The sequence below is a fragment of the Aythya ferina genome (genome assembly GCF_964211825.1).
Source record: "Aythya ferina genome assembly, chromosome: 1".
NCBI lineage: Eukaryota > Metazoa > Chordata > Aves > Anseriformes > Anatidae > Aythya > Aythya ferina.
The window spans coordinates 126,386,550-126,396,006 of NC_140296.1; positions in this window are offsets into that span (position 1 = coordinate 126,386,550).

The following is a 9,457-nucleotide window of genomic DNA, read 5'->3' on the forward strand; positions in this document are numbered from 1 at the left end:
TCCTCGTGTCCTATTTCAGTTAACCATTCTTCCACAGTTTTTCATTTTTGTTCTGTCTCAGATGTAGTTCTGGCTTTTCTGTGATTCATTGGCCTAATATTTACTTTGTCTTTCAAACTTTCTTTCTGTTCTTATTCACTATCATTGTAAGTTGTTCTTCCAATAAAGTATATGCAGAGGCTAATGATAGCTTAGACAGTGGTTCAGTACTAGTTTAGTATTGAACTAGAGTAGAGTACTAGAGTGCTTTAGACTAAAAGGAAGGCTTTCATAGTGGAAAGGTTTAGATTTGACCCTGTCTACGGAAACAGATTTCACCCCTACTGAGTTTATGAGCAAAAGCTGAGTTCATGTACATTTAAAAAAATGCTGAAAATGTTATTGGTTCTGTTACCTGAGTATGGCAGGATTTGTTTTTTGTTTTGTTGTTTTTATTGTTGTTTGTTTCTACATGAAAGACACAACAAAACGGATCTTAAAGTTTTTAAGAGAAAAAAGGCTAAAGAAAAAGGTGATAGGCTGGATTCTGAGCTAGAATGGACTAGTCTAACCACAGGGATTCCAATGGAAAAGCTACAATTTACACCAGCTCTAAATGCAGCCTGAAATATTTAGGCATATGTAGTACACAAACTCAACATTAGACTAACTCAATTTAATGTCACCCTTAGAATGGTATCTGTTCTTCTTTAGTGGAAATAACACCACCACCACAAAAAAACAAACACACGAAAAAAACCAGCAACTACATGGACAGATCATAGAAAAGTTTTGACACATTTATGAACTGATTTCTGCACTTGCTTTTCCACTAGTTATGGTGCATACTGGAGCAGCCTGTCAAAGCAGAAAGGCCAAACTGAGACCGCAGCAATAAAAAAAAAGGGGGGGAGCACAGAGACAGTCTTCAAAATAACACATGGAAAATTTAATCATTTCTGTAAAAATGTAATTCAAGCAGCAGTCACAGAGAAATTTAGCTTGAAGTCTGGGAAAAACCTAGAACACAGCTGAGACCGACCTGAGCAGTAGCTGAAATAGAAAGGAAAAAAATAAAATAGATTTGGAGACCATAAGAGCCTTAGCAAAAAAATAAACCAGGAAACATGCTCTAATCAACTCTGAGAATGAATGGGTTAACTAGTGATGTTTTCATATTGCATACAGATTTTCTGGCTTCATTTATACAGTAAGCTTTCTTTAGCAGAAAGTCACTTGCCATTGCTATACACTGACTTCATCTAGTAGGTAGCAGGAAGCTGAACAAAGATCTGACAAACTTTCCTTTTATTATCAGTACTAGGGTGTAAAAATGTAAAAAAGATGAAAACATGTAATATGAATTTGTTGCTACTATAGCTGAACTGAAGTTTGATCTCCATAGCAGAACAGTGGGGTACTAGGGGTCCAGGAAATTCTCGGAAAATAGGAATGGGATTAAAAAGAAAAAAAAAAAAAAAAAGAAAAAAAAGCGCTGATTGATTTAATACTTTGCCAAAGACTACACAAGAAAGAAGAGAAGCCTTTTTTTGGAAGGAGAGAGTTTGGACAGTCAGATGGAACTCTGGAGAGTGAAAGCTGTGTGGGTGAACCAAAGTTTGAAAGGGACACAATGTTCCCTAAATAAAACTCTTCTGGGATACAGAAACAGTTCTGTTCTTTGAAGGAATAATGCTCATTTTGCACCCTAAAGCAAATATTTCTGGTTGGTTTAGAATTAGAATAGTTCAGTTGAAAAGTGGTCACTGGTTGCACCAGCGCTAGATATGGCAGGAGAATCACCTCTTTTGACTGTCTTGCTATGCTGTGTTTACTGCACCCCAGGTAGTTTGCCATCTTGGCTGCCAGGGCACACTGCTGATTCATGTTGAGCCTGCTATCAATCGGCACCCCCAGATCCTAGGGCTGCTCCCCAGCCACTAATATCCCTTCTATACCTGTGTCTGATATTACTCTGCTCCAAGTATAGAACCCGACATATTCACTTGTTGAATTCCGCGCCACTGATGATTGCCCATTCTTCCAGTTTACCTAGAACCTTCTACAAGGTCTCTCATCCCCTGAGTCAATAGCACCTCCCAGTTTAGTATCGTTAGCAAACTTGCTGAGGATGCACTCCACTCCTGCATACAGATAGTTGATAAAAATGTTGAAGAGAACTGGCCCTAGAATCGAGCCAGCCTGATGTAGGCCCATTCAGTACAATTGTCTGGGTGCTACCATTCAGCCAGTTCAACACCCAGCATAGCGTGTACCTATTCATCTCACAGTATGTCCAGAAGGATGCAGTGAGGGACGGTACCAAAGGCCTTACTAAAATGCAGAAAAATTACATCTACTGCCTTCCCTTCATCCAATAAGTGGGTGACCTTATTGTAGAAAGATACCAAATTATTAAAACAGAACTTTTCCTTCATGAACCTATGTTGACTATGTCTAATAGCCTTCTTCTTTAACTGCCTCTCAATAGCATTCAGGATAACCTCTGTAAGTTTTCCAGGTACTGAGGATAGACTGTTAGGTCTGTAGTTTCTTTGGTCTTTTCTCATGCACTTCTTGTACATTAGGATAACATTAGCCAGCTTCCAGTCAGCAGGGTTCATCCCAGACTCCCAAGTCCCTTGGTAAATTGTTGAGGGGAGTCCAGTTATAACACCTGTTAACTCCTTCAGTACTCTAGGGTGAATACTGTCAGACCCCACGGATTTATAAATGTTCAATTGATACAACTTGTCCTTTTAATTTCAGTGACCACAAATGGAAAGTCACTGCTCCACCAGTCATGATCCTTCAACTTAAAGGACCTGACAACCCACCATCTATCATTAATACTGAAAATTGAGGCAACAAAGATGTTAAATATCTCAACCTTTTCCTCATTCTCACTTGTTAGGTGACTATCCAGTGTTTTCCTTGGACTTCCCCTTGCTTAACATACTTTCAAAGGCCTTTTATTTTTTTTTTTTTTTTTTGGTTGTGTGATACTGCATTGGCTAGGATCAACTCAAGATAAGCTTAGTTTTACCTTGATTTCTTCCTACAAATGTGAACTGTGGCTCTATAATCTCCCTGTGAACCCTAACCTTGCTTCCAGAGATCAGGTACTTCTTTTGCCCAGGTTCCAAGAAGAGTTCCCTGTTTAGCCAAGCCAATATTCTGCCCCACTTGTTTGACTTGCAACATGGTGCCTGCTCCTGGGCTTTTAAAAGGTGGTTCTTGAAAAGTGACCAGCTTTCAGGGATCCCTAAATCCTCTTTAGAGCATATTCCCAGGAGACACTGTTAACTAGCTTCCTTAGTAGCTTAAAGTCCAGGGTGACAACTCTGTTGACGTTTTCTCGTTACAACACAAGTTTTAAACTAATATTTCATGATTGCTGTGGCCAAGATAGCCACCTACATTCACATCTCCCAAAAGGCCTATAGTCTCAAACAGGAGGTCTAGGAAGGCATCTTTCCTAGTTGGCTCGCTAAATATTTGTGACAGGATGTTGTCTTCAAAATGCTTTGTCAATTTCTCAGACTTGTCAGTATTCCTCCAGTTTATGCCTGGGAAGTTGAACTCTCCCAGAATGGTGAAGACAACCAACCAGGAGATTTCTCCTAATTGCTTATAGAATAGCTCATCCATGCCATCATCCTGGGTGGGTGGTCAACAGTAGACACCCACAACACCCACAACAAAATATATTTGCTTTGCTGTCCATCCCCTTAATTCTCACCCAGAGGCTCTCTACCACATCCTGCCCTAACTACAACACCAGATGTACACCAAGTTTTGCGGATGACACCAAGTTGAGGGCAAGTGTCGATCTGTGGGAGGGTAGGAAGGCCCTGCAAAGGGACCTGGACAGGATGAGTCGATGGGCAGAGGCCAATGGAATGAGGTTCAACATGGCTACAGGCCAGGTCCTGCACTTTGGTCACAACAACCCTATGCAATGCTACAGGGTTGGGGCAGAGTGGCTGAAAAGCTGTGCAGAGGAAAAGGATCTGGGGTGTTGGTCAATGCTTGTCCAAACTTGAGCCAGCAGTGTGCCCAGGTGGCCAAGAAGGCCAACAGCGTCCTGGAATGTTGTTCCTGTATCAGGAATAGTGCAGCCAGCAGGACCAGGGAGGTGATCGTCCCCCTGTACTCTGCTCTGGTGAGGCCGCACCTCAAGTACTGTGTGCAGTTTTGGGCCCCTCGCTACAAGAAGAACATTGAGGCCCTGGAGCGTGTCCAGAGCAGGGCTATGAAGCTGGTGAAGGGCCTGGAACACAAGTCCTGTGAGGAGTGGCTGTGGGAACTGGGATTGTTTAGTCTGGAGAAGACAAAGCTCAGGGGAGACCTTATTGCACTCTACAGCTACCTGAAAGGAAGGTGTGGGGAGCTGGGGGTCAGCCTCTTCTCACAGGTAACTAGTGATTGGACTAGAGGGAATGGCCTCAAGTTGTGCCAGGAGATGTTCAGGTCAGAAATTAGGAGACATTTCTTCTCAGAAGGAGCAGACACTGGAACGGGTTGCCCAGGGAGGTGGTAGAGTCACCATCCCTGAGGCTGTTTAAGGAAAGGTTGTACGTGGTGCTTAGGGACATGGTTTAGTGGGTCACATTGGTGGTGGGGATATGGTTGGACCAGATGATCTTGGTGTGATGGCTTTAAACTAAGAGGGTAGATTTCTACTAGATCTAAGAAATTATTTACTGTGAGGCAGGCACTGGAACAGGTTGCCCAGAGAAGCTGTGGATACCTCCTCCCTGGAAGTGTTCAAGGCCTGTTTGGATGGGACTTTGAGCAACCTGATCTAGAGGAAGGTGTCCCATGGCGGTGGGGTTGGAATTAGATGACCTTTAGGGTCCCTTCCAACCCAAGCTATTCTATGATTCTATGACTATGATGATGATTTTGATTTGAGTCATCTAAGATGTTTTTCCCTCCCAATATCTAACTCATTCAGAATACAGCAAAGATGGGCAACCAGGCAGTATTAAAGTGGAATTGCTGTCTTAAATCTGCCAGCCTTACTTTTTGCAACTTGCCAATGCACAGCTAAAGCCTGTGCAGGTCTAGACAGAAACATGCGTCTTGACATCACAGAATGGCCGCAGGGGACTACAGATGTTTGGGCTGCTCCAAGGGAGCTTCCTTACCTGGCAATCATCATACCAAATTACAGCATTGGTTTTTAGTCTCACCTTTCATAACACTGTGCATCTGAGTAATATGCCCTCCAAAATGAACAGTATTCTACAGAGTATTCTTATAATTCTTGTAAGTGTTCTCTGTTCTTTAGAAACAGTGCAATACACCCTGGGTGACATACATTTTGATAGTTCACATTGCTTAACATCTGTGTGCTTTCATTAAACTGTAATCTACTATTTAGGTGAGGTTTCTTTTCAGTAGTGGATTAAATGAATCATATTCTTTAGTATCTGATATTATCTTTCTTGCACACAGTGTTTGACTACCTTCCCTTTTTGGATCTGCCTTAAAAAAGGGTAAAAATGGGAAATTTCTGCATTTGCTTCAACAGACAAAATTATCCCTATTGTGTGACATTGAATTAGATACTGCATCACCAGTACCTCTGTACCTGGATGGAATAGGAAGAACAATTTGTAATTAATTATACTGAAAGGCCCTTGCTAAAGGAAAAAATGCAAAATAATATTGGTAGCTGGCTGAGAGCACAGGTGCTCACAAATCAGAAGCCTTTTATTTGTGCAGTGTGGCCACTGTTTGGGGTGAAAGGAGTTGGTGGAACAAGAGCCCAGGATGTAAAAATGTTAATAGCCATCGGGTTGGTACTCTCCCATGATATGGTTCCTTCATGTGATTGCATGCTACTTACGTATTTGGAACTATTTCTTCTTCCAAGTCCTTATGAGCAATGGGATCTGAAGGTTCAGTGTCACTGACAATGAGCTCAATATGTTGACCACCTTTATTGTTTTCTTTGGAAGTTGCCTGCAGGCATTGATCTATTTGTTGTTTTCAGTGCACTGATTTTAAATGAGACTGAATGCATCACTCTTCTCCATTATATCAGTGAAGTCAAGAACCTCTACACGAAATAAAACTGAAATACAAAATTTGGCCACCCAGAGATCCATAATCAGGAGCATAGAATGGAAGTCTATAAGTATATGTGCAGAACTGATGTGTGACTGGTACGCATACTCTATTTTAGTGCTCTGGCTTTCAAATAGGAAGCTGCTGTGGTCGAGATGACCCATAAGCAGCAGAAGACACAAAGATAAACAGGATGACAAAGATGTATGGCCAAGCATTGTTGAATATCACCAAGAGTACTTAGCAGTTACACAGTATTTGGTACTGGTTAGGAATATGGCCTTACCAGCTTGGTGGTAAATAAACCTAGGCAGAATTTAATAGGGCCCTGCTCATGGCAATGGGTTGAAATTGTACCTGAAAGCCTAAAGAGCTAGGGTGCATGGCGTTCTGCTATTTTTCAAGTGGAAAAATACAAAAACAGGCAGAGAATTAGGTAGAACCTGCTGCTATTTTTGCAGAATGCAAAAGGCTTGTGTAGGACCTACAATTTCTAAACTGGGATCCAGCTCCCAGGGTTAGATTAGTTCAAAATAAAACCATGTCCAGCGTGGGATTAAATAGTGTATTTCAGTGTCCTGTAATTTGAAATAAACATACATATGTGGCTACAAAACAGAGAAAATTATCCTAGAGAAACTTAAGAGTAGCCAATGGTTTAATCTTCTGCTATTCCATACAAAAGCATTTTTCCACACACTGACCAATTGTTTTTTGAAACAGAGCTCCCCAAATCTCCCAAAATACATCAAAAAGAAGTAACAGGGCCATGAGCTCCACAATGGGTTAAACTGCTCCATGAAGGAGTAGTGTGCAAGTTCAGTGCAGAAGGGAGGAAGAACCTTATAGACCTCTGTTCATGGAGATGTATATTAGCTGTACTTTGAGATGCCCCAGAATGCTCTCATCGAGGAGAGGTTCCAGGATGTAGTTAAGTCAGGCACCCACCAAACTTCTGTGCACTGAGAGGGAGGAAATGCTTGATGCCTGTAACAGGGGACAATAGCAGTGTCAATAGGGTGCCAGGTGGCTTAAAACATAACAAATGATTAGGCATGTCAGAGCAAATTCCATGTGAAGCAACCTGCTGTTGGTTCCTCCCAACTGAAACACATGGTTGTATCTGTAAATCCAAGTCCAGAAATGGCCACATCTCACACACTCACAGACTCCCTGATTCCAAATGAGCAGGAGTGCACTTAACGTAGAGATGGCGTTGGTCCCCTGGTCCTCTCCACAGCAAACCACTGGTGCACTTAGGACCCTGACATTCAGCTGAAACTGCCAACAGAAAAACATGCATGGTGGCTAATATATTCTTAGCTTCTTGGGAAAGGGTTTTAGATTAGCTAGTCACTTCACTGGGGTTGTAAGAAGCAAATATTAAATGTCTGGAGTTTCTAGTTACTCCTGCCTGGGATAGATTTGCAACAGCACTCTATTTCTTCTACCCATATCATTAGGTCTCTGCCATGTCCCCTTGACACAGGAAGGCACACAGTATATTGCTAGGTCAGCTTATGTAAGAAAGTGGCACTGGGTGTATGACTAGATTAATATATATATATATATATCTGTAAACACAGCTTTACCATGTTGGTTAGTTTCTTTGTCTGGATAGGTGGAGAGAGATGTAGAACCTGTTACACCAGTGTAGCCCCAGAGGTAGCATTACAAATGGACAGTTATCTATCATGGTCATGAAGATGAATGGGGATGCAATGAGACTGCATTACTTATGCCAGAACATGTATGCCTAAACCCTCAGCCTTGTGAAAGCATGGATCTGTCTAATTATTCAGCACTGGATACTTGATGTTCTGGGAGTGGTTCAGTCTTCTCTGTTGCCCAGTAAATGTCTTGTTGCTATTGCTAGTGGTAAGCCACAGGCCTTGTACTAATTTAATAGCTCATGACTCACCAGTAACAGTTCTGAGTATTCATAGGTATATTTTAGATGTACCTGCAGGATTTTGTAAGTGTCAGGAGAAGGCTGGGAGGCCTATCTCTTATCGCGTAACACTGAATCTGTCAATTTATCAGATATAGTAGAGATCAAACATTACTAAATAGTCACTGTGTAACTGACCCATGGTCCAGTAAAAAACAGACTTCTTAAGAAGTATAAAAATAACCCAAAGAGGACCTAAGATCAAGGAGGAAGAACTACCCCCTCCTCCCCTCCATTGAATTCCTCCTAGCAAAGAACTCAGGACGACTCACTGCAAACCATCTCTTCTAAAAGACTAGCACCACGGAACAGCATAACCCAGCAATGGTGAAATGGTTAGATACTTGTGTCCATGTGTGTCCATTTCAACTGTACCATTACCAGGATTTTGCAATAATTGAATAATTTGTATTATATATGTTAGTATCATTTTAATGGGGTGCATATTTCTACGGTATTGTAATTACCCTGTGAAGACACTAATAAGACTAATGTTAAATTCCTGACTCTGTATATAAGGTATGTTCCTTTAAGTCTACACAATTTTCATTGTGTTGTGGTGATTTTACTCGGGTGGGGATCCAAGCTCAACCACAGCTGTTCTCTTACTTCCCTGCCTCAAAGGAAAGGGGGAGAAAATACGATGCAAAGGGTTCAAGGATTCAGATAATGATGGGGAGATCACTCAACAATTATCATGACAGGCAAAACAGACTCAGAGTAGGGAGATAGTAAGATTTATTGCCTACTACTAACAAGCTAGAGTAGTGAGAAACAAAGGAATTAAACCAAAAATGCCTTCCCCCAATGCACCTTCTCCAACCTCCTCCCCCCCAAGTGGTGCAGAGGAATGGGGAATGGGAGCTGTGGCCAGTCCCTAGCGCTTTGTCTCCAGCGCTTGTTCTCAGTCATTCTCTGCCCCTGCTCCCTGTGGGTTCCCTCCCACAGGATGCCGTCCTTACCAACCTGATCCTGCGTGGGCTTCCCACAGGCAGCAGTTCTTCAAGAACTGCTCCAAGATGTGTCTCTACCACAGAGCACATCTCTCAGGAGCATACTGTTCCAGCACAGGTCCCCCACGGGCAGCAGCTCCTGCCAGGTCACCTGCTCCTGCGTGGCCTCCTCTCCAAGGGCTACAGGTCTGGACTGGAATCTGCTCTGGCAGGGGCCCTCCACAGGCCACAGCCTCCTTTAGTCCAGGTCCACCTGCTCCACTGTGCCGCCAGCCTGATGTAACCCCATTTACTCTAACTCTTTGTGCCCAACACATCAGCCCTTGTACTATGTATTTTTCTAGCCAGAGGCTGTATATTTAGTCCAGAAGGATACTGTGAGAAACAGTCTTGACAGCTTTTCTGACAACTAACAAGATTACATCAACTGGCTTCCCTTGGTCATCTACCTGGGTGACCTTGTAATAAAAGGAAATTCACTTCATTAAGTGGGACA